This window comes from Triturus cristatus, chromosome 1_1 (assembly GCF_964204655.1).
Source record: "Triturus cristatus chromosome 1_1, aTriCri1.1, whole genome shotgun sequence".
Lineage (NCBI taxonomy): Eukaryota > Metazoa > Chordata > Amphibia > Caudata > Salamandridae > Triturus > Triturus cristatus.
In genome coordinates this window covers 679,743,050-679,769,174 of record NC_140579.1, presented here as the reverse complement: position 1 = coordinate 679,769,174, position 26,125 = coordinate 679,743,050, and the positions used below count along the sequence as shown (strand labels likewise).

At 47.7% G+C, this 26,125-nt stretch overlaps 1 protein-coding gene across 1 annotated transcript in view; it reads right to left on the bottom strand.

The window, feature by feature from the left end:
- The window catches only part of LOC146870880 (uncharacterized), a 179,506-nt gene extending 161,100 nt beyond the window's left edge, over positions 1-18,406 (bottom strand). Inside the window, exon 1 of the mRNA XM_085647074.1 lies at positions 18,315-18,406. The gene's annotated coding sequence lies outside the window, so the exon portion shown is untranslated. The remainder of the gene's footprint in view (positions 1-18,314) is intronic.
- Positions 18,407-26,125: the final 7,719 nt, after the last annotated feature.

Sequence of the window (26,125 nt, the reverse complement as noted above, 5' to 3'; positions counted from 1 at the left end):
GTGAAATTGGAGGATATATTAGAAATATCGCAAAACTGGAAGAAGATTTGAAACCACTGGAAGATGACAGTGTATGGAAAGAATTAACAAATAGTATTACTACCATAGGGAGCTGGTTTTGTAACATAGGTATGAGCATAATAGGTCAAATGATATTGCCAATCTTGGGAATAACACTATTAGTCTTAGCAATAATGATATGGTTCAAATGTTGTAAGAAAAGAAAAAAGGTATGAAGTGAATTAAAATCGAAAGAAAAGAAAGTACGAGGAAATACAACTTGAAGAAATGAAAGGAAATCTATATAAAAGAATGAAGGGTTTACAGTACAGAAATGAAAAGGAAGGAAATGAAAAAGTTGAAGAGGGAATTGAGATGTGCTAAAGTTGGCATCTGATTAGGTGATGGGAAATTAGTGATGCAATAAAATGCCATCAGAGAGGGGATTGATGGAGCAAGGACTCGTATAAAAGAGACTTGCTCGGATGCAATCTTCTAAGATAACTCATAATACTGTAATAATTGTGTTTGCAAATACTAATAATGCATCACTATTCATACATTTAAGCTTAGGGGAAGCTTGCCTATGTGTCTTACTAACAAGTAACCCGAGAGTAACTAAAAATGGCTGCTAACGCGGGAATCTTTACTGCGTATGCGTCAACTACATCTACGTAGTAATGACGTGTCTATGCTTTGGAGGGAAATCTTTGCAGCTGCATAATCGCTTTCAAGATGGCCGCTTGGAACTTATATGTTAATGCGCATGCTTTTACTGAAACTAAACCATGCAAATGTAATAAAATGCTAATGCGAAAGATTTATATAAGTAAAGGGGGCTAGAGTAGAGATAGATGGTATACAGTGAAATCATTTTATTTGAATTTAATATGTCTCTTTCTGACTTCTTTATTAGTTTGTATTTTGTGCCTCAAAGGATGACCGAAGTCCATACCCCACGTGGCCTCCGCACAGGCGCACTTGTAACCCGCCAGGGACCATGACAAATGTATTTGAAACTCATCCAAGGCCACGACCTCTACATGTCCTGGGAACGAAGTTGTCTTCTTGACTGATGAATGAAGAAAATATTAAAATGTATAATTTTGATCGATAAAAATGTGAACTCGGTGGGAAATAAAGCATAGGAAAGTAAATTAAGGGGCGGAAACACTGAACAATGGGCTTAAAGAAAAATATTAAACTTAGCATGGTGTGATGATCATCTCCCCTTTCCCTGTCCAATCAGAGTTTCATAAATTTGAAACATTTAGAGGTGGTACATGCCATTAGAAGGGTATAATTGAGGTAGTTAGTTACTTGAGAGACCGCAGCGAGACCAGAATGCTGAGAGACCAAGATGATGTCCGAGAATTAAATGGATAATGAAGAAGATCCATTTCCAGATTTAGAATTCTGAGCCAATTAATTAGAAGATCGCGGAAGAACCGAGGAGGCACATAATAGAAGAAGATCGCGGAAGAATCGAGGAGGAAAGTAATGTCAGAGAGGGGTGCGACGCAGGCGTCGTATCTAGAAGAGGTCATCTATCCTGTCCCTGAGTCCTGTTCTGAGCCTTTGTCACCTGATCTGTCCCAGGGGACACATTCCAGCTCCTTGGCCAAGGGGTTGGTTTCCACACCATTCTAGGTAACTATAATTCTGTGTAGTATGTCATTGTACTGCTCTCTCTGTTTTCTCCCTATTCAGGTACTGTCATCGTAATAACTTTGTTTAACGATTATTCTGCTAAAATTTTATTCCCTTCCTTTCCCTGGAGAAAAAGGTGTTCTAATTGTATTCTTATTTCTTGGCTCACATGAATTTAACTAGATAAACATTTAAAACTCTCCTGAGTCTGTGGTTATTAAAGGTTTATTCTAATGTCAATTTTTACCTACAAAGTTAACTAAAAGGTCCATTGACCAGAGGAAAGTATATTTGGTCAGAAAGGTTTGGTAAGAAATGATTAGATACATTTATCTTACAGGTATTAGTACAACAAATTGACCCCGGCGGTATCTACTAGCCTGTGTGTGTGTGTGTGTGTATGGGCCCAGGTGAATATATGGTAGTTGAGTACCTGAGGTTAGTAACCCGCTGGATCAGTGCGCATTCCTGCTCTGTGGTTTTGTAGCAGGGCAGTGCAGCAACATTGCTTGCAGTGCTGTCTGTAGGAGATTAGGATCTGCTTCTTATAGTTACCCTCACTTTTTGCTGATGTTTCACTGTTTTTGACTTAGACTGGCTGGGATCCTGCTATCCAGGACCGCAGCCTAGCTGCTTTCTCCTCTAAATTAATTGCATGTACTTTAGGTACACGCCAGATTGGATTCTTGGGTACCCTTATAAGTCCCTAGTATATGGTATACTATGTACCTAGGGCATAGGTACCCCAGAGGCCTCTCAGGGTCTGCAGCATGAATGATGCCACCCCTGGGAGACCATTCAAAATGACACAACAGGTCTGCTACAGCAGCCTGTGTAAGGTGGTGCCTGCACCCCTTACTTAGATATAGATTCACTATATTTATCCTATATCACTGCACATATAAACCTACCAGTCACCCCTATGGCAGGCCTAAGCAATCCTGAAGGCAGGGTGCTGGATTTTATGTGGGAGGGGGCCCATGCAAGAGCAGAGCCCCTTTGCAGCTTTAGGAACCTATATTCATATTCATTATAACCTCGCTGTAATTGCTAACTTTAAAACGGCTGCATGGACACATGTCGTGTTTGGTGTCAAACAGCTTGGAATCATACCTCCACACCAGTAACTGGTGTGGGAGGTATGATTTCACCCTACTAGAGGGAGAAATATGACAACACCGGTACACCAGGTAGCAGCTTTACAGACCCTTGCATCACAAAATAGATGCTGCCAGCCACAGACACGAGTCTGTCCTCCTGCTGCTGGACGAAAGTCCGGCAGTGGATGGCTGGACAATAGGTTTCCTATCACAAGGAGGTGTGACCACCTCCCACACAGGCTTTAGTGTATTGGGGCTGGGTGGGTGCACTCTGAGAGTGCTTTGATGTCTGCACTGGGGGCACATTTGGTGTCCCTGTGCATAATTCAGCTCAAATCGGTTGCAGGGGCTATCAGCCCCTGCTCTGGTGTGAAACTGGACAAAGGACATGAGTGTAGCCACCCCTCTGTCCTGACCCTCCCATAGGTGGGTCCCAAGAGTTTGTCCCACCCCTTCCTTGGGTATAAAGTAGGAACCCCTGGCGACAGGTCTTTAGATTTACCTGGACGAAACTCTGCTACAGAAACCAAGTGCTACAACTATCTACACTACGCTGGATGACTGAAGAATCTCCCTTGGAGTAAAGGAGTTACTCCCCTGCAAGGCAGGCACCTTAAACACATCTGACCGGTTTGCATCTGCACAGCTCCTGAAGGACTTCAAAGATTTTTGCAATAAAGGAGGTGGGTTCCCGTGGTCTCTGAGGTTGGTCCATGCTCTCAGCAATTCTGAGATCCGCTTCCCTCGTGGGGACCGTGCAACCCGAATCCCTGGGCACCGTGTACATTTGCAGCAGCATATGCTTTTTGGTGACTCCTGAGGCTGTGCTTTGGGCTACTTGTGTTTCTGATCCCGAGCAGAGTTTCCACTGAAGATTACCGGCCTACACTACACGAGTAATCTGTGGGTTGGTATTTTGTGATTCAGCTTGAGGTCCCTTCGCGGTTCCTGGTCCGTCGACCTGTGGGTCCCTGTGAAGGTAACTTTAACTTTAAGTGGGTTTTCCTGGTTGCTCCAGATGTGCACCGACTCTCCATCACTTGGGGAGTCCCCAGGACCTTGCTGGTCCCCACCAAAGCATCTTTTCTCTGACCTCGTGGGTTGCAGTTGCCAAGGTTTGTTGGTCTCCAATCCGGACACTGACCCCCTAGCACTCGACATCCTTCGTGGGACAGCTCACCTGCGGACTTTGGTTGTTGTTGACATCTCCTGGTCCCCGTGGCTGCAGAGTCAAGCTTCACCTCATCTCACCTGAAACATCCGCCATTGGTGGGCATTCATCTAACGTGCCCTTGGTCACTGTGAAGTGACCCAGACTCTGTCCCCTCTGCTTTCAGGTTCTTCTCAGCTCCGATCCAGGCTTGGATCACACTGGACACTTCTCATCCTCCCGGCAGCAGCACTTCTTCGCATCACGCCATTGAAATCAACAAGCGTTTCCTACACCACTTCCCCCTATGCACCCGGCTCTCCTGGGATAGGTCACACGGGTACATTGGTACTCTCAAGGGTGCTGGCCTTAGAACCTTCTATGTTCCAAAGGGTTTGCTTGAAGTCCTCTCCTAAGTGTCCTTAATATTTAAAATTTCAACCATGACTTTCCCATAGGATTGTACGGAGCTCACGGCTGTGTTCTCACACTGCACGTGTCCCCCGTGGGTCCCCTGTATCACTACCTTGGGTGGTTACTTGGGTTCTCAGCGATTCTACGTGCTCTAGGCACTAGCTCTAGTCAAGTCGTGGTAGGTATACCACTTTCTGAGTATATGGTTTGGCCTCCCCCTGGAGCCCACTGTGTATTGTGCTATTTACTGTCGTTCTGGTGCTTTAATATTGTGTACCTTGTTCTCTAATCTCATAAAGAGGTTAGTAGAGAGTGTTGAGTAATAAATACATATATTTTATATATAGCTTGTGTGGTTCTCCTTTCATTTGGTCATTCAGGAGGTTATAATCTGGTAAACCAAGCTGCTTTTCATTCCTTCGAGACTTAGCCTGAAGGCTGCTCTCCATAGCTACCACTAGGATAGCTTTCAATAAAGGTTGTCTTTAACCTAATCATCAATAAGGGTCGTTTGGACTGGTGCAAGGTGCCCACTATAACTAGTGGACAGCAAATACCAGGCCAACTTCTCACACTGTCAAGCACCAAAACCTGCTGGAAAGAGGCCCCAAGTGTTATCTCCAAAAGACCAGCTATTTTCTGGTCTTAAAAAAACTGCCTATAACTGCAGTTAGCGGCAGTTTTTTTGGTCCTCCATACTTCAGGATTCCCCTTGTAAATATCGCAAAGTGGGGTATGCGGCCGTTTTTGCACGGGAGCGCCTCCCTTACATGTCAGTATCACTAACAGAAGTGGCAATCTTTAGAATGGACGTTTTCGCCGTAAAACTGCCGCTAACAGAGGTTAGCGACAGCTTGTACATACGGCAATAAAAATCTTGCTGCAAAACCGACGGAATAGTCATACTAAGGCGGCGTTAACCCCTTGTACATATGTCCCAATGCCTTTTATTTATGTTTTAACAACGAAAACAAAAATAAAAGGCATTGTTATTTCCAATGTCAATTAATTAAATAAACAAGCGCGGCTGCTAAAGTGAAAGCGGACCGCGCTGCAAATAAAAAAAAAATGCTGCTTAGCGACTTATGAAGGGAACCGTGTAACGCCACAAGTAAAAGATCCAGTCCTCATGGCAGGTAACAAATGGCGACAGGGCGGTAACAAGGAGGGACTAACAAGTCTCATTATCAATCTGAAAACAGCATTTATCAAGGACAATGACACCAGCCAATCAAAAATATGGGTGGAGAGAAGGCGAGGTTTGCACAGCATACTCAACAATTGCATGCCTCGCAGATCAAGCACCGCATGCGCTCTGCCGCTAGGCTCGACCTAAAAAGTATCTGCTGTGCTATAGCTTTCTGGGTAAGCCTGTCAAGGGAACCAGGTACAAAGCAAACCTTACTTTCTGACTTTTTTCATAACACTCTTCTCTGAGGGTGCATTTTATGTCTGCTAGTGCACTCTTTTTCAGTAAAAGTGGAATTTAATTTGAGATTTTAGTTAAATTCCATTTTACCATCTTTTCCATATCTTTAGTGAATGGAATATTGGGGAGCTTGAGGAAAGGGCAGCAGTTTTTTAGGTCTTGCTTAGGCAGCGCATGCGCTGTCTCGTCGAGAGATGCTGTATACAGTATAGCGGGGGAAGCTCTGCCCACTTTCCAGCCTTATTTTTGATTGGCTTGAATCATAATTTTGGCATTCGGATTGGTGCTTGGCTTGGTAATCTCACCTCCTGACCGGCATGTTGTCATTTTTTTCATTCCGAGGCTATCGGCCCCTTTACTATAAAAACTGTTTGGTTCCCCTGCCTCTCCCCGTTCCCTCCCGTAATCCGTGACTTTTTCAATCACCACTACCCCTCCCACCCCCTCCCGTTCTTGCCTTCTTTGATGCTAGCACTTCCGTTTAAAATGCACTAGGGCTCGCGTAAATACGAGTCCAATTACATTTTAAATGCTTGTTTGTCCTCTGATTGGTGGGTACATTCGCATTTTTTTTTGGTTTCGTGTGCGCGCAACACCTTTGGGGCTGCGCCTGCACCGAACACACCGTATGCCATGATTTGGAAGGAGACCCGGAAGGGGAGCGTTGTCAGTGCATTAGCCCAACTTAGCGTGATGAGAGGCGGTGGCGAAAAACTCAGAGCGTTTGACAAAAAGAGAGATAACCCAAACTAGTTCCAGGGAACAGGGTTCTTAAAACAACTAAGCAAGGAGGTAGATCCCTGGAGAACACACTCATACCACTGTATTGTTAATTCTTCTGCACTCCTTACCTAACATAAGACAAGTATATTAGTCGGTACAAATAAAGTTATGTGTTTATTCACAGACTGTCAAGCACAACCCGGACAGATACATCATAAATCTGCAAGGGCAGGAGAGTAGTGCGGGTCAAATCACCCTCGCCTATTATATTTTAAAGAAGAAAAACCTTTTGAGGTAAGCCTGATATTACTCTTGTGTTATGACAAGTTTGAATGCAAGGGTAGTAGATTATTTGAACATAATGCCCCGTTTATTCTAGCATTTCATATACGCGACCCCTAAAAATTTACGGCTGATGCGAAGATACCACCAAGATTAACAAACAGGGATAGTACCAGCACGATACAAAATAAAGAAGAAAGGGACAAAGTCTGGAATGTGAAAAAAATCCAAGGTACTCAATCTAGTGAGAATACTAAAAAGAAGTAATTAAAATAATGGCCATTCTGTTACCCACAAGTATGTTATACTTAATATTTTCAGAAGCAGAATAAAGTACTGTGAAGATATAGGATAGGACTAATTTTAGTCCCAAAACTGATACATGACGGATGTCTTTTACGGTCAGAATCAAGTGCAGATTTTCATAACAAAGAAGATCTATAGTAGTGTATTGCATGGGAGCGAGAGATGGATGTACCATTAAATATATAAATGTAAGGATGATTGGAGAGTCAGACTGATGTCTGTAGATCTCACCTTGAAATGCAATGTAAACCTTTTCAGCAAAACTTCTTTTTAAGATAAACTGTATAACGTATAAAATGTTTTTAACCTGTGATACATAGGATGTTTTTAAGACTATATTTGATGATTATGAAGGAATATTAGGATGTAAGTTGATACCTTCCTCCTTTTTCTTAGAATAGATATGACTTGTACCTTAAGAATCTGTCCTGCGGAAGGTGGTTAAGCCCTCTAAGCTTCTAGACCACCGAAACACGTCGACGCTCCTGTATTTTTTCGAATCCCTAATAGCAAAGGACTTTTAGATGATAAGGAAAAATTGTCCTCACTAAAAAGTGCCAGACAGATTGTATAAAGCTTTGGGATCTAATACATCTTTAAACAGGAATTATCTATTGCCTGTAGCAAGTAGGGTTACAATTATTTTTGTGTCTATGATTGTTTAGGAATCATGTTGAAGGATATTGCTATGTATTTAATGTAGAACCTATTTATGTATTAAAAACAATGTACTTTTTCTGAGTTTTTTCGAAATTTTAAGAATAGTAAAATGTATTTTAAACTGATAATAAGTGTATGCATTGCATTTCAGTCTGAATTATATTTTGGCTTGGAAGACGGTTGCCTGAGTAAGTGGAGAGTGATATATTATGTTATGTAAGGAGTGCAGAAGAATTAACAATACTGTGGTATGAGTGTGTTCTCCAGAGATCTACCTCCTTGCTTAGTTGAAAAACTCAAAGCGGCCAACTTGCTTACTTTCAGTCTTCACCGTTCATGCCTCATTGCCGCACGCAGTGTGGGAACCTCTCGCTGACCCCGCCCCAAACCTGAGCCGCGGGAGCTGCTCGTGAGCCAGCCTGTAACACCCGGGAGAGACAGAAGCGGCAACGGCAAGAGAACGGAATGCAAACCTGTCAGCCAGCAGGACCCGAAAACAAATTGGACCAGGCAAGTTACCCCACCACTCCCTTTCCAGCTCCGAAGTTCAGCCTCGGCGCCAGAGCCGCCGGCACGCAGCCAGCATAAATGCGGTACGGAACCATGATGATGGTGGTAAGTGCTGGCCTCCGCTGCAAATGCTTGTTAAATTTCTAATAAATAGCATCCGAAATATGTGCTTTCATGAAAAACTGCAGCGGATGAATTGTTTGTTTTGCAAGGGGGGCTTGGGGGGGGAAGGCGACCGCAGGGAGTCCCCACCCCCGGGCAGTTTGGGAGGGGGCATATGGAGGGAGGGGTTTGCGGGCCCCGCGCGGTTTTTGAACTTGGGCTGGCTAGTAGGGAAAAGATAGCCCAAAGCCAGCCCAATTAGAGCCCAAATGTATCGAAATGTTGCCCAGGTATAAATACCTTGGGAGCCCGCCCCCGGCCACCATTTTAGGTTTGGTGACCTGGTGGCCGGGAGCGAGGATAGTGTCGTGTTTTTTGTCCCCTGTCAACAGTGTGAAGCCTAGTGGTGTCTGGTTTGCGATGGCGTCCCAGGATTATAGAGTGTTAGAGGCTCTTCGGCTTCTGTCAGAGGCCGGTCGAATGGATTTGGTCATCGGAGAGGGGGCGGGGCCGTCGCGGCCCCCGCGGCAGGCCTCGGCTGGAGTGGCGGCTGCGGTGGCAGCGTGTACGTCTCCGAAGCGGTCGCGATTGGCGGTGAGTGAGCGGGGACGCCCGCGCGTGCGGAGAGCGGCCCCCGCTCGGTATGGCCAGGCCGGTCGGGTAAATGTTTTGGGGGCGGCGGGCGTGGGTGATGCGGCGGGGATCGGGGTCGTTGTCGGTGGTGCGGCAGAGCGTTCCTTGTCTCCCCCAGTGGGGGGTGGTTCAGCGCGGAGGCGGGCGCGGCAATAAGAGGCGCTCGGCGTCGGTGCCTGAGGTGGAATTAGGTAGCGCGAGGGCGGGGAGCGCCGTGGCGAGCGTGGGCGGGTCGGCGGTGGTGGCGCAGGCGGCGGGGCGCGAGCAGGGGCCAGAGTTGTGGGGCGGGCCAGCGGGTTTTGATGGTGGGGATTCTTCTCTTGTTGCGGGGAGTGCGGGAGGGTTGGAGGCGGGTTTGGTGCGGTCCGGGATGCAGGGGGCGGACAGGAGGGGTGGTGTGAAGTATGCGGAGGCGGGATTCGCCGCGGAGAGACCCAAGGGGTGTGGTGAGGCAGCGCCTAACAGCCCGTTGTTGTTTTCGCCGGGGTCTTCGTTGGCAGGTGTGGGGGGGAGCTCCTTGGGAGAAGGGGAATGGGCGCAGGTGGAGGGGTGGTGTCCGGCGCAGGATGTGAGGATGCAGGAGGTGTCAGAGTGGGGGAGTTCTGCTCGGTTGAGTGACCAGGGAGGGGAGGTTTGGCGTTCAGCGGGCGCAGAGTTGGTGGGGGGGGCGGGCAAAGGGGGAGTGGAAGGGGATGGGTGGTTTGGGGGGGATAGTGAAGCGTCTGGGAGAGGGTTTGAGGGCGAAGGCTTGGACATTTTTCCCTCCTGGGCCGAAGGTGTCCGGGGTTGTAGTGCGGAAGGTGCGGTGGGTGGGTCGGGCGTGCGGGGGCAGGGCGGGGTGGGGGGTGCCAAGGAGAGGTGGGTTTACGGGGCGAGCGGTCGTGCCAGGAGGAGGTCGGGTAGGTCGCTATCTTTGGGGGAGGAGTATGGCGAGGTCTCGGCGTCTGTTTTGGGGCAGGCTAGGTTGGAGTGGAGCGGGGACGAGGAGGAGATGGTGCCGTCGCAGCGCGGGGGGGTAGGGCGAGCGGGTGTGTATGGAGGGGCTATATTAGGCGCGGGTTTGTCGAGCGGTATCGGGTCGCGGGAGGTGGTTAGTTTCGTGGCTCCCGGCACATCAGTCCAAACTTTTTCTTTTCAGGATAGGTCAGGTAGCAGAGCAGCAGACTCGGTAGGGCGAGGTACGGCCCAATATCGCCGAGGAGAAGGGAGGATGAGGCCTTGCGCGGCACATTCCGTACCGGCGGGGGATCCCGTCGCGGCCAGCTCACGAAGGTCCGGCGCGGCCTCGCTGGCCCCAACGTCACGCCGGTCAAGGTGGACGGAATTTTCGGAAAGGATGGACAGTTGTGTTGGGCGGAGTAGAGGGGAGGACCGGCGTGTACAGCCGGCTCCCCCGCAGGATGGTTTTAAGGCCGCGGAGGCCGGCAGTGCTCATTCAGGGTCTGGTAAGGCCCGAGTAGTGGATTTTGCTCCTGAGGAGTTGTTGGGGGATGAGCCCATACTCCTGGATTATGATGAGGACAGCCCCGAGGAAGGGGAGATTCGGGGCTCCGAGGGGGGGGGAATTTCTCATGTTTCTCATAGTCTGTTGCAGGTTCCGGGTGTGGCACCCATCATACAATCTTTGGTGGTGAAACCTACAGGAGAGCACGGCCCGTCAGCGAGGGCGCATCCTCCAAGGGATTCTTCGGCGAGGGGTATGAGGCGGTCGGAGTCGGTCCGCACACCCTCTTTAGAGCCAGGTGAGAGCGCAAAAACACGGGCCAAACCTATTATGGTGTCTGTGGGGTCTGGGGAGGATGGGGGTGGGGGTCTGTCGGAGGGGAGATTATATAGAAGCAAGTATGTGAAGGACACGGGAGTTGGCACGGGGACGGAGGGAGCTTTGTCGGGGGCCAAGGTGGAGAGTGGGTCTCTAGCGGAGGCAGGCGATGGTAAGGAAAAGCCGCAGAGCAAGGAACTAAAGATCAAGAAGCTCCCTTATATGGGGGTGACTAAGCCCCTGGGTGCGCATTTAATGCTGGCGACGAAAGAGCGTATTTGGAAGGGGGAATATGTTGAAATTCTGAAACTGTTACACAGGGAGGTGAGGTCTAAGGAGGGTTCTAAGGAAGAGGAGTACGAGTTGGCCAAGCGCCCTAAAGTGCCGCTGACAATCGAGAATTGGACGGCGGCGTTCTTAATTTATGCTAGCGTTTACTGCGAAAAGTTTCCCGAGCGCTGCGTAGCCATATTTAAGTATATGGACGTTATTAGAAAGGCTCAAATCACTGGTACGGGTTATGCTTGGGCTCAGTATGACGAGGAATTTCGAGCCCGTATGGCTTGGGATGCTGAAGCTAAATGGGGTGAGTTGGATAATGACCTGTGGCAACATACCATGGGGGCCGCGCCAGGGGGTAAGACGATTTTTACGGCTAGTGGTCTGCCGTTAGTTTACCGGCCCTTTCAGGGGAAGCCCACCCGGGGTGGGGTGGGAGGCTCAGCAACATCACAATCTGGGGTCGGGGCCTGTTGGGACTTCAACAAGGGCCTGTGCACGCGAGAGTATTGTAAATACAAACATGAGTGTTCTAAGTGCGGCAAGCGGCATTCCCTTGTCAACTGCTGGGGAGTTAGGCCGTCAGGAGGGCAGCAAGCAGGTGCAGGGTTGTCTGGCAGCGCGCAGCAGTCACAGGGTGGGCGAGGGGGTAGGGGCGCACAAGGTCCTGGGCCGAAGGGCTCCTACACCAATTAAATTGGCTCGGCTTCAGGCTGCCTTGGATGGCTACGGGGACTTGGTGGCAAAGCGAACTCTTTTGGATGGTTTCAGGTAGGGTTTTCATTTGGGGTACCACGGGCCCCGGCAGAGAAGGTGGGCGGATAATTTGAAATCCGCAGCAGAGCACAAGCTGGTGGTGAGAGAAAAATTGCGTAAGGAAGTGCATGAGGGGAGGATGGCAGGCCCGTTTGGTGAATGGCCAGTTCCTAATTTGATCATTTCCCCTATTGGTGTGGTGCCCAAGAAGGAGGAGGGGCAGTTTCGGCTGATTCAGCATTTGTCATGGCCTGAAGGGTCGTCAGTCAATGATTTTATCGATGAAGACGCTGCTTCGGTGTCATACTCCTCAGTTGACGTTGCTATGTCACTGGTTGTGGCCGCGGGCGCGGCTGCAGGGATGGCAAAATGCGATATTAAGTCGGCTTTCCGGCTGCTCCCGGTTCATCCGGATGACTGGCCTTTGTTGGGCATACAATTTGAGGGTGAATGGTATGTGGATAAGGCGCTACCCATGGGTTGCTCGGTGTCATGTGCTCTTTTCGAGCTCTTCAGCACTTTTTTGCAGTGGTTTTTCACGCACCGCACTGGTCACAGCTGGGTCACACATTATCTGGATGATTTCTTTTTTGTGGGCTCTCCGGGCTCTTCGGAGTGCCGGCGTGCACTGGAGTCGTTTCAGGAGCTTATGGAGGAGTTGGGGGTGCCTTTAGCTCCGGAGAAAACAATGGGGCCGGATACTGTCATTTCATTCCTGGGCATTGAACTTGACTCAGTTGCCATGCAGGCTCGGCTGCCCGCGGATAAGAAATCTAAAATGTTGGTTTTGCTGGAAGAGATGTTGGCTCGACCGAAGGTGACGGTGAAGGAAATACAGGTGTTGCTAGGCCATCTGAACTTTGCTTGTAGGGTGGTTCGGGCGGGGCGGACTTTCTGTCGGCGCCTGGGCCGGGCCTTAGCAGGCCGGCACTTGCCTCATCATCATGTGCGTCTGTCGGCTGGGGTGAAGGAGGATTTGCGGATGTGGTCCTTTTTCCTGCACTCATTTAACGGGGTGCCTTTGGCCAGGGACGAGGATGTACAGTGGGATGTGCAGCTGTTTTCAGATGCGGCGGGCAGCGAAGGTTTTGGCATCTACTGGCAGGGGCATTGGTGTGCAGAGCAGTGGCCTCAGGAGTGGAAGAATGGTGGGCGGAGCATTGCCTTTTTGGAACTCTTCCCACTTTTGGTGGCATTGACCATTTGGGGCAAAGAGCTGGAACACAAGAGGGTGCTTTTCCGTGTGGACAACATGGCGGTGGTGCAAATAGTCAATAGACAATCGGCCAGGGATGAGCAGATTCTGAAATTACTGAGGGTGTTTGTGCTGGGCTGTTTGCGCTATGACCTTTCATTCAGGGCTTTGCACGTACCGGGCGTGGACAATGACATCGCGGATGCTTTGTCTCGTTCACAGTGGGAGAGATTCCATGGGCTGGCCAAAGAGGCGGACAGGACACCGACCCCGATGCCGGAGCACCTTTGGTCGGTCGGCAACGCAGGGTGTTTCAACTGGTGGTAGGTTCCTTGTCGGTTTCCACGCGTACGGCGTACACCTTGGCATGGAAGGAATTTTTGGCGTCAGGTGCTAGTAGGAGGGTAGAGCCGGGGCGCAGTTCGGAGGATGTGGTTCATTTTATCCTTGACCTCATTGAGAAGGGTCTGTCACGGGTCACTATAGCAGGGAAGTTGGCTGGGGTTGCTTTCATGGGGAAGCTTTTTTGGGGTTATGCCCCGTCTGCTGGGGAAATAGGTCGGAGGATGCTTGAAGGGTGGGCGAGAGAACGGGGCGGTACTGGGGTGTCCCGTTTGCCGATTTCCTGGCAGACGCTGGCTCGTTTGCTGGCTGTGTTGCCTGCAGTTTGCACTGACGATTTTGAAGTTGCATTGTTTTCTACCCTTATGGTTTTCATGTTTTTCGGGGCTTTCAGGGTTTCGGAGCTCCTGGGGACCAAGTTGAAGCGGGGTATTTGTTGGCAGGATGTTTTCATGTCGGACACTGGCGTACATGTTTGGTTGGCCAGCTCCAAAACAGATCAGAAGGGGGTTGGGAAAGGGGTTTGGTTGGAGGCAGGATCCCCTAGTTGCACATGTCCGCTGCGCTGGGCCAGGCAGTGGAGGTCGCTCTCGGGGGGGGAGGGGGGCCAGCTAGTTTTTCAACACGTAGACGGGGCGCGCGTCTCTGACTATCAGCTGCGCATGGTCCTGCGTAAGGGGTTGCAGCAGTTGGGGTTGGATGGCGCGCAGTTTGGGACACATTCTTTCAGGATTGGGGCAGCGACCGAGGCGCATAACCGGGGTTGGTCGCAGGGCGATATAATGCGCTTGGGGCGTTGGTCATCTTCCTGCTTTCACAAATATGTACGGGAGGATCCTCCTTCGGCGCCTGCGTCTACTGCTTTGGTGTGAGTCTCATATTTGTTTTTCATTTCAGGTTCGGTGGCCGGGCCACACACGAGGGAGTTGACGGTGTGGATTGTGGGGCATTCCTTCGTCAAGTGGGCGCACGTGCAGGCGTGCAAAAGTTATTTTGGGGAAAGTTTGGGTTTCAACGGCAGCCTTTTTCGATTGGTATGGAAGGGTAAGGGGGGGATGCTTTGGAGGGAGCTGATCCCCTGTCTGAATAAGGCCATGGTGAGGGGTCAATGCCCGGATATTCTCTTAATTCACTTGGGGGAGAATGATCTTTGTAGTGTCAAAGGGGTGGTATTGTTGCGAGCCATGAAAAGAGACTTGGCGTTGGTGAAAGAGCAGTGGTCGGGTTGTCATGTTCTCTGGACAGAATTGGTCCCGCGGAGGGTGTGGAGAGGGGCGTTGAAGCCCAGGGCGGTTGATAGGTCTCGGAGGAAAGTGAATTTGGAGATCTCCCGGTTTTGCCGAGATTTGGGCTTTGGGAGAGTCACTCATAAAGATATCCGCTTTGAGGCGGTAGAGTTTTTTCGGGGAGATGGGGTCCATTTGTCGAGGTTGGGCATGGATCTTTATTTGTTGGAGCTCAGGGAGGTCTTGTCTCGGTGCTTGAGGGGGCAGAATCAGGCTCGTTGTGTTTAAAGCCTTTTTTGTTGGGGGGCAGAAAGAGGGGAGGGTAGTTGCACCGCCCCCCTCTTTCTGGGTGGCGGGGGTTATGGTGATTTCTGGTCAGTTTTACCGGAAGTTGGTGGAGTGATTGGGGTTGAGTTGGGGTTATCGACAGGAAAAGGTTAGTTTGGTAAATTTAGTTTGGTTACACAGTTTGGGGGCCGATAGCTGAAAAGGGGCAGGCAGGGGAGTTTTGGTTAACAGAAGGTTTGGATTTAGAGATTGTTGGGGGTTATACAGGAGTGTAATGTTTTATAATGTTTTATAATGCTTTTATATTGTTGTAATGTTGTAATGTACGGGCGGGGGCGGGCTCGAAGGTATTTAGGGGAGGGGGCGGGGGGCGGGGCTAGGCATGTTATATTTAGTGAGGCCTAGTTTTGGAAGGCGTTTCGGCCAAGGATTTTAATTTGTAATGTGCACCTGTTTCCAATAAAGCGGCCTTTTACACACAACGATCTTGTCAGTGGCCTGCTTCCCCCCCTCCACCCCTCCCTCCCAAGGGGGGCTTGGGGGGGGAAGGCGACCGCAGGGAGTCCCCACCCCCGGGCAGTTTGGGAGGGGGCGTGTGGAGGGAGGGGTTTGCGGGCCCCGCGCGGTTTTTGAACTTGGGCTGGCTAGTAGGGAAAAGATAGCCCAAAGCCAGCCCAATTAGAGCCCAAATGTATCGAAATGTTGCCCAGGTATAAATACCTTGGGAGCCCGCCCCCGGCCACCATTTTAGGTTTGGTGACCTGGTGGCCGGGAGCGAGGATAGTGTCGTGTTTTTTGTCCCCTCCCTCCCTCCCTCAAAAAACACGTTTTTGGGTGTTTTTCCCTCCTTTTTTCGTTTTGGGTTTTGGGTTTTCAGTATACGTTTTTCCAGTTTTTTCCCCTTTTTTGCGAAATTTTTCAGGCGTTTTGTGGGAACAGATGTGCAAGGGGTTCTGCTATGTTTGTACTTTGTCGCTTGGAGCAGGTGCTGTGCGGGGGTTATGGTGATTTCTGGTCAGTTTTACCGGAAGTTGGTGGAGTGATTGGGGTTGAGTTGGGGTTATCGACAGGAAAAGGTTAGTTTGGTAAATTTAGTTCGGTTACACAGTTTGGGGGCCGATAGCTGAAAAGGGGCAGGCAGGGGAGTTTTGGTTAACAGAAGGTTTGGATTTAGAGATTGTTGGGGGGTTATACAGGAGTGTAATGTTTTATAATGTTTTATAATGCTTTTATATTGTTGTAATGTTGTAATGTACGGGCGGGGGCGGGCTCGAAGGTATTTAGGGGAGGGGGCGGGGGGCGGGGCTAGGCATGTTATATTTAGTGAGGCCTAGTTTTGGAAGGCGTTTCGGCCAAGGATTTTAATTTGTAATGTGCACCTGTTTCCAATAAAGCGGCCTTTTACACACAACGATCTTGTCAGTGGCCTGCTTCCCCCCCTCCACCCCTCCCTCCCAAGCGCTTTCACTTTTGATTTATAGAGCTGGGAGTGGCAGAGCTGAGTGCGGAGCACAAGAAGTGAAAGCTCACATTGTTTTCATTAACACATCAGGATTCATGTCCGAGACACCCCCTCGGCTCCACTCCCCTTGCCTCACGTCTCCCAGCACTGCAAGTACGGCTATGGCCCGGCCCCCTTCCTGTTGTGCTCTTCCTTAGGCTTCGCTACACTGCCTTTACCCACCCTCCCCATGTTGCTTTCACTTTAACCCACACACTGTCCCTCGTGTTGCTTCTACCTTGACCCCTCTTACTCCCCTCTACCATCACCCACCTACACTCCCTATTGGTTCAGGAACACTGAATTGCTTTTGGAAATAAATATTGTAACTAATAAAAGGAAATGGTGATCTAAATTAACCTTTTGCCTGCAAGGCATTGCGTTATTTAATCCTTTATTTAATTACAGCTAAATTGTCATTTTTGTTCATGAAAGCGGAACCTCAAGCCCATAACGAGCCAAGCTTCCATGTGGGTTCTGCCTCCCTCCCTCTAAACGGGATGTGGTGTTACAGCCTGATCCAGGGCCGGCTTTAGCGCTGGTGGCGCCCAGTGCGTCAATGTTAGTTGGCGCCCCCAATGACCGCCTCCACCACGGATTCTCTCACTAGCACTCTTTAACAGTGACCAAGTCTCTTTAACCACTCTCTCTCAGATGCATTGAATTTGCTTTATAGTGCCACTCATACCAGTGTAGGGAGTCCGAGCACTTTGAATCACACACACATTACGCAGACAATCAATCATACTTGTGCAAATCAGTGTATAGGAACTGTTACATAAGCCAAAGGACTAAAAGTGTAGGAGTCACATGTCATCCATACTGGTAGGCAGTATAGTTTAAGAGTGCTTGGTGCGGAGACGCACAAACTCAGAGTCGAAAAAGACACAGCATAGTTGGGAGTTTTCTTTAATAATGAGAATCAATTTTTACCCAAATTAACCCTTTTTGCAACATTAATCAATGTTCTATATTTTGCAGTGTGTATGCAGTTCTATGATGAAAGTTAATACCTCACTACTCTATATTAGGACTTTAAGTTACAAATTGCAAGTAGCAAACGGATGGCTCTTTTATAAACAGTAACCTGCTGATCTATACATTAAATGCACTCTGTAATCTACTTGGTACACGTTCTTTGCAGTAGGCATATTAACCCTCTGTGCTACCCTCACATAAGTCAAAAACCTCAAATACACAAAACTCTGATCTCTCGCCAGGAAGTACATTAATCACAGGAGATATCTTGACATTTTTGTGAGGCCTGGTAATTGCCGGAGGAAAGGAACGTGGCAGCAGGTGCTTTAAAAGCATAATAAAGTTGCAAACTCGGCGCCCCCAGGAAGCCAGCACCCGGTGCGATGGCACCGGTCGCACCGCCCTAAAGCCGGCCCTGGCCTGATCTGCAGTCTTTGGAACTCGGGAACTCCAATCTCAGCTTTGGCTCAAACTCTTGTGATTCTGGGCAAATCCCCTAATTTCCCGATGCCTTGAACAATGCATGTGGCCTTGTGTAATGTAACTCGTGCTTATGCAAAGCGCTCTGATCTCTTCCGGTCGAATTCACACTATATTCTACAAACTGCAGAAGACTGCACTAAGGGGTAAAAACAAAGCCTCAACATAAGAAAACATGAATAGATACTTGTTGACTGGCTGATTTCTGCACAGTGGACCCAGGAAACCAGGATAAATCACAGCTTCCCTGTTTACATTTATAATTTTAGGCAGATATTTGGTGTCAGAAACCCCTCTTTTTCCTTCATTAGGTGGAGCATATAGTGGCAGCGCACGTCCGTAGAACAGCCTGCCTGTTGCGCCCTCCCTGCCAATCCTTATCCCGTCCCAGCCCCCATGTCCTGTCCCAGAAGCTTGAACTACGGCAGCACGGCAGCTTGAGTGTACTTGCCACTCAAGCAGGAAGAGCAGGCAGCAGTCCTCCCCCTTCGCTAGACAAGTAGTTTCAGAGCAGGCCTTGAGTCGTTAAAAAACACACAACAGGATACCTTGCTGGTTTGCCTGGGACTTTTCTTCTTTATGAACCCGTGCCTCCTGGGAACCAGGTGTTGTGTAATATCAGGTATCCCCTTGGGATCGTGTATCCCCTGACTTCGGGAGACTTCGGAGGTCTCACCTATTGGACAGCTCAGACAGGCCCACGAGCAGCCCCTCCCACCCCCGGAGAGGTAGCCTCGGCTCTAGCAGGCAGAAGTAGCAGCGCACCGAGCCAAGCAACTGTCATTAAAGCACACCTCTCTGTTAAGAGCTTACAGGCATGGGCGTAGGAAGTGTGGGGGACGCGGGGGATATATCCCCCCCAGATTTTGGAGTGGGGGGGACACGGGGGACATGGGTGGGGGGGACGAGGGGACAAAGGAATTTCCCCTCTCCCTTCTGTTATCGCAGGGCCATTAGCGCGCGAAAGCGCTACCTAATGGCCCTGCACTTGACCTGCCTGGAGTCAGAGGCCACCCGCCCTCTGCCTTTTGTTATGCTGCAGGAAGGCTCAGCCGTTCTGGGAAGGGCAGAGAACGGAGAAAAAATAAACGCTGTCTCTTTTCCTTCATGGCAAGGACCGTGTCCACTACTCCTGATCTGCCTCCGGCGGCTGCCCTCCTCTCTTTATTCCTCCATCTGTTTCTGTCTCTGTCTCGCTCCTGCTTACGTGCTGATTTCAAGAGGCAGCTCTTAAGGTACTCTCTCTTGCCTCTCCTTTTCTTTATTTGTTCCCCTGTGAAATTGATCCAAAAGAGGCTGAACACTTTGGCTGTAAATGTCCTCATTTTCTGCCCGTTTTCTATTGAAAAGAAAAACCTCGGAATGGAGAGAAAAAATAGTTAAATACCTAAATAAAGCAATACAGAGTGGACAGCAGACAGGCCAGACTGTTATTTACACCCACTCACATTAGCGTCACTTTACAGAGTTTGCCAGTGAAAGCGCTACTTTCTTTTTATCTTCTTTCTTTGAACAACATTGTTTTCCCAGGGTGGGTAAGTGCGCCATTCCTAAAGGGACTGCAATACCTGGTTGATGGGTAGAGTGGAAACGTTTAATATGATCGTTTTCAACTTTTTAATTATTTTAGCTTATAAAATGCGGCTCTGTGTTTGGGGATGTGGTCTTTTTTAAACCAAACTGCATACATTTTGAAAGGATATAAGCAATGGACATTGAAAGGGGTCCCTTCCTGGTCCTGTAGCCATGTCTTGAACTTTTCAGGCAAAATCACTTACTGATTTCTGAATAATGAGTTTAAAACCGTTAAGGTAACCATGTTTTTTTCTGATTACAGTTCACATGCTTTGCTTATTCTTGCATTCCCTATGAGTGTTTGCTTTTTCCAGGGTGTTATTCATTTTTTTCAAGCAGCATTTTACTGTTGTCTAGTGCATAATTAGAATTTAGTCGCAGCACAATTGAGTTGTGCTGAAGGCAGTGCGAGTTTCTCTCAGTGGGGCAGTATGGTGTTCAGTGTGGGAGAGAATGTGGCACTCTGGCCAGAGCTGCTGAATTTGGAACTGGAGAACCATGTTCAGACCTTCATGACCAGTTCACCATACCCCACTCCTGACAGAGCTTATTCCGATGCTACACCTTAGAAGGCCCGATAGACCTTAGAAGCCCAGGTGTCTTAGCACCCGCAGGTGGACCTGTCTACCACAATCCATACTGCAGTTCACTTCCAGTCTTACGGGCAGGCATATGAAGAAGCACATCCTAGATCGACAGTGAATCTGTCACTGAGGTCACAAGACCCTTGAGGCCAGTCCACCTCACCCATTGGTACCTCCATTGGCCTTTTTCCAGCACTAGCAGTGCAACTTTCCAGGGGTTGGCAATGTAGGATTTGCATGCACACCAAACGTAGGGAGTGATTATAATTAGGGCTCCCAGTTTCCGTTTTTACGGATTATTACATATAAATACAGACGGAAAACAAGTTTTCCTTTGTCTGTATTTATATATAAAAACGGGAAAATACTAGTGCATTTTGCTTTGCTGACGTGCTCCAGCAGACCTGCCTACAGTAACACAAAACGTGTCAGCCCGGTCTGAGACAGCTTCCTGGGCTCACACAGAGCTGCCAGCCGCACCTGAGTACTTCACAGGTCTTTGAAAGACCGCTTGTTAATGAGGCTTTGTTGTTATTTCGCCCCTTTTAGAGCCCCTGCCAGAGTCCCATTAGGAGCCTCTATTCACACCATTGTTGCGCACTTGCTTTCCCAGTGGGTCGGCGAGTCAGTTCGAGACTGGACAAACGCAGCTCGCTCCGGGAAGTATCTTGGAGGGAGGGCGTTAAACCCTGGGGCACCTGGGACTGGGTTCCTGAGCCTCCGTGAACATTTAAAAGCACATATCCTTTCAAGACTGGCAAATTTCGGAATACGAAAGCTGGCATTTAAAACCAAAAGTACGATTAAAAGTGAGGTTCACTTTCCCAAATACATACAGAGTTGTGGTACATCAGCGCATAGTTCAAAGCGTAAGAGCGCCAGAGCACAGCGGTATCGGTCACTGGGTACAGTTGCTTCATGCATTATTACTAAAACATAAGCGCCATAATAAAGACAAGAACCATGCAGTCTGTTTGTTGCTCTATTTAGCAAAACCTAGACAACCTATTCACTATTCAGCTTTTTACTAACGTGACTGTGTATGGGCAGATCTAAAACTCCAAGAAGGAGTACAAAAACAGTGCACGTGGGTGGCATTTCTTTGCTGTCATCCTATTACAGAGCCCGATATCTCTACAATGGCTCCCAATCACGGACTAGATCATGTCTAAAGTCCTCCCTACGTTTACAATCTTCTTTGAATCCCTAGGCAATGCGAAATACCTATCCCCATTGACACCTTCAAGTGATACAGCTTCAATCAAGCAGTAATCACCAAACTGGGAACGGCCTGCTTCCAAAATAAAACGGTGGTGTAAAGTAGGGGCGTGAATGTGCAAAAACACATAATGGAGATCAAAACACTCCAACCAACAGAAAGTCATCTGGATTGGCACAAGGACAATCATCCACCCTCTCAGCTGGAAAAAAAATTATATATATATATAGAGAGAGAGAATGTGTGTCTCTCTCTCTCTCTCTTTTTGGGCACAGGCAAGTCTGCCTGCTAGAAATGTCACTCTAACCAGCTCCTTTAACTTGGAGCCTACAAACCACTTCAAGGAGAGTATCTGCTTGAAGGAAGGGGGGAATGGAGAGAAAGTATAGAAAAGACAAAGCAAAACTTTTTGAATTATTTCTGAGACGCTCCATGTTCAGATGTTTCAGAATCTGCATATTCTTAGACTAATTTACCAATGCCATTTCTAAGATCTTCAGGAAAACATGAAAAAAGTTTCTCATATATTTAACGTTTGGTAATCTGGACTAGAAAATTTCCAAATATTTCTGATCTCTGCTCTTCGTTTACATTCCTTTTTTTAAATCAACTTTTCTTTGTTGCACCACCTGGGACTGGGCTCCGAAGACATATGATTGCCCTGATGGTTGCGGCGTGGAAAGCCTGAGACCACTGCTGTGCTCACTGCAAACGTTTACAGCATTTGATTTGCCCCGTTTACCGTGTGAGTGAGTATGCCCTTGGTTTTCTACACATTAGCTTCTACTACCTTTTTTCACAGTTTTTTATTTGTTGAGTCTGTTTTTCTGTCCTCCTACTTGAAGCACTCACTTTAAAAAACAAGCATTTGCAATGCAATAGGTCTCGCATTTACTTGATTTGAGCTATTGGCATTGTAAATGACAATGCCTTTTATTTATGTTTTGGTTTTTAAAACAGATAAATAAAAGGCATTGTCATTTACAATGCCAATAGCTTAAACTAGCGTAAATGCGAGACCTATTGCATTGCAAATGCTTGTTCTCTTCTGCACACACAAAACATCAATCCTCATAGTGATGGCCAGGGACAGCTTTAGCGCTGGTGAGGCACAATTGGGTTGCACCTGAAGGTAGTGTGAGTTTCTCTCAGTGTGGCAGTATGGTGTTCAGTGGGGGAGAGGATGTGGCACTCTGCAGATGACAGAAACTGCAAGGCTCTGAGACAAATGGCTTGTGATAGCACTTTTAAGCATATTTGGGACATTCTGCAAATGGCAAAGTTTTCAGATGAATGTATAGTGTTGACCAATAACAACCGAGCGCACGTGTGCATTGTCAATTTAAATAAATGTGGGAAAATACTAGCTGTAGCGTCGTCTTTTGCTTGTGGCAAAAATAAATGTGGATGAATACAGAAAAAATGCCCACAAAATAAATATGGATAAATACAGATAGAAATGGCAAAAAAAGAAATACCATAAAACCGGGAGCCCTAATTATAATGGCAGTGGGACCGCCACGTCACCCCGTCGGTGGCAGTCCCACCGCCATTGGTGACTGCATCACAGCCCGCCATATTACAATGGTGGGTGGTTACCTGGCAGGTCGGAAAGACCAACCACCACGCACCCGACGGGCTTCTTGAGCCCGCTGGTGTGGTGGAGGGGCTCGTGGTTCCTACAATGCTGGTGGTGCCTACCATGCACCGCAGCAGGGATTACGATGTCCCTTACCCGCCAGCTTATCAATGGCGGTTCACCTGCCATGGAAATGCTGGCGAAAGGGACATTGGGGGCCCGTAGCAGGCCCCTTTACCCCTGGCCCCCAGACATGGGTCCTGGGGGGCATCTATGATGCACCACAACATATCACTGCACCATTTGGCAGGCACCGATATATTTAACATGTTCCTTTTTTTTTTACTTTGCGGCGGATGATGCAGCCAGCAGCACCTGCTGCAATGTAAAAGATAGGCACTGCGAACACCGTAGTGGCAGTCGCATTGTAATGCCTATCCTGGGGCCTCCACCTTGAAGGCCAGCGGTCCCATTCCCCGATTCGATGGCGGTGGTACTGAAGTCCGCCTGCCATCGTAGTCAGCCCCCAATTTTGCATTTTATGAATATGATTCAGCGGGAAATAAATTGATGTTTGCAATTTAATTGACTTTGGTTGGCCTCTTATCTATGAGATTTCCCTGTTGAATGTGCCTTTACATTATACATTTTCGGTTGTATGAATTGATTGCATACTACACTCTCCTACAGGTATTAATTTGAGTGTCATTAGGAGTGTCTGGGACCAATTGTTTTCTTAGGAATTGTTTTCTTTACTAACCTTTGCAAAGGGCCATAAACTTCACAGCAACACAAGTCACATTTCTTTTAGTAATTTGGGATCCGTTTGAGCTACAAAATTGTTTTGGAGGAAATCGTTAGATTATGCAGCAGATGATGTATTATGTGGCAAATATGATACAGCCATAGTTAAGTGGAAAACATTTTTCCACTTAATTTTGCCCCAACATTGTAGTTGATCAATTTGTAAGTTCCCCAAACCCAAAAGTCGAGTTTGGGCACAATTTGCATTTTAAAAGCAGCCCTATAACACAGGGCTAGTTTTAAACTGACCTCAGGCTTCAGCAGTGCACACATGCAAGCGCAGAAAGGGCTGCTGGCCTCTAAACTGCCATGCCTTATTATATTCTAGGGACTTAAAAGTAGTTCTAATCCCCCTGCCCTATTATGTACTAGGGCCTTATAGGAGAGGTGATGCCAATCATAGGGGTACCCTAACCCATAGTGCACCCTAGTGTATGTAGGTGTTTTCACTGTATTTTTAAGTGCCTCTTTCAGAATAGCACTGGCTGTTTAGGCAGAGGCCAGGGTCAGTCAGTCAGGTACCACCAGTACCAGTCAGCAAAAAGTTGGGGAGTGGCCAGGGCGGCTTTGCAACACTAGAGAAACACAAACTCAGAATGTAAAACATAACACCATGGTTGGGGGGTTCTCTTCAATAATCAGAATTGATTTCTATCCTAATGAACCCATTTTCCAACATTAGGATAGGGAAAGACTGGGGAAAAATCATAATGTTCTAATCTATACATTGAAGTTTATATGCAGCTCTTTGATGACGGTTAATAGCTCACTGTTCAATGTTAGGATTTTAACTTATAAACTTCAAATACCAAAAGAATATCTCAGACAAAAGCAGTAACTCACTGACCTTTTGAATTAAAACTTTCACTAGACAAGCCTTCGATCTCTCACCAAAGTTATCTTCACATTTTTATTGTTGCCTGAAAATTGCTGGAGACCAGGAATGCAGCAGCAGGTACTTTTCAAACCATAATGCACTTGTAAACACGACGCCCCCACCCTAAGTCAGCGGCCTTTGTTTGCTTTGTGCATTAAGATGCAAGATTCATGTATATATGGTTTTTTTAAACATTTGGTCTCATTACTATATGAATGTAAATAACAATAAAGCATACATGCAAACTGTGTCTACATGCCTGCTTTTCTCAATATTTCACTTCGAAAGTGTGCAATTGTATTTGTTTAACAGGCGGTGATTTGTATAGGGTCACTGGAAAGTGCACAACGTTGTCCATGTCCCCCCCAGAATTTTAGTGTCTCCTACGCCCCTGCTTACAGGGGCACGCAGGTCACGAAATTGAGCACGAGCTGGGCTGTCACGTGAAAGCAGTACTTTTGCAAGCGTTCTGTACTCAAGTGTAATTAGTTTTGAATCACCCACAAAGGGAAAAATACATAAGGAGGGGATGCGGTCCGTCGGCTGCGCTGCCGACTTAGGTGCAGGAAACCAGGGTTCGAGCCGCGAGGTCGCGTCCACATCCTGTGATTCTGGGCAAATCACTTAATCTCCCCATGCCTGAATATGTAATGTAAATAATCTCCCCATGCCTGAATATGTAATGTAAATACGCTGCTCATGTACAGCGCTCCAATACCTTCGGGTCGAGTTCGCGCTATATAAAAGATGCATAAAAAAAATAAGGTATGGAGTAACGTATTAGCATCAGTGGGCGGGATCGGCAGGGCACAGCGTGCCCCTACTTCTTTAAGTCCAAAGATACCGTTCCCCTACTTTTTTTTATATTCAACATGCATTCCAGGACAGTATGAATAGCCAAGGCCTACAGATATGGCTCGGTGTTTGTGACTGTTAGGTGACGGCCAGACGGGCAGAGAAGGAAAAGGACTCTGTCTTTTCCTTCTTTGCCCAGAAAAGACCAGGACAGTGTCCCTTTAGCTGCCCCCTCCTCTCTTTCCTCCTCTTATTCCATCTCTTTCTGCCTTGCTCCTCCTCACTTTCTGAAAACCGTGACTTCAAGAAACGGTTCTCATACTCTCTGGTCTCCTTTCTTTTATTTGTTCCCTTCTGAAATGGATCCAAAAAATGAGAAAAACACTTGTGCTGGAAATGTCTTCTTTTTTTTTATATTTTTCTATTCCAAAGAGCAGCCTAGAGAATACAAGGTTCAAAATATGGAAAATAAATAACTAAATAACGCAAGAAAGAGTGGTTGCAAAATGTCCAGATTTGTTTTCTTTCCTCCCAATCACATTTGCGCCACTTCACAGAGTTTGCCAGTGAAGCACCTAATTGATGGGCGGATCGGAAAACAAAATGTGTACCGCGGCTTTGTGTTCACGGATGTGGTGTTTTTCAACCATAGTGCTTACGTTTTGTCACAATATAAGCACTGGACTGGACATTGAAATGGGTCCCTTCAGGGCCCTGTAGTTATGTCCTTAACTTTTCAGGCAAAACCTTACACTGATTTAAGAATAGCGAGTGTAAAAGCGTTAAGGTAGCCATGTTGTTCCAGCATACATTTTACATGCTTTACATAATTCTCTATGGGTGTTCGCTATTTCCAGGATGTTGTTACTTTTTGTTTTACGCAGTATTTTACTCTCGTCTAATGCGTAATTTGAATTGAGTCGCAT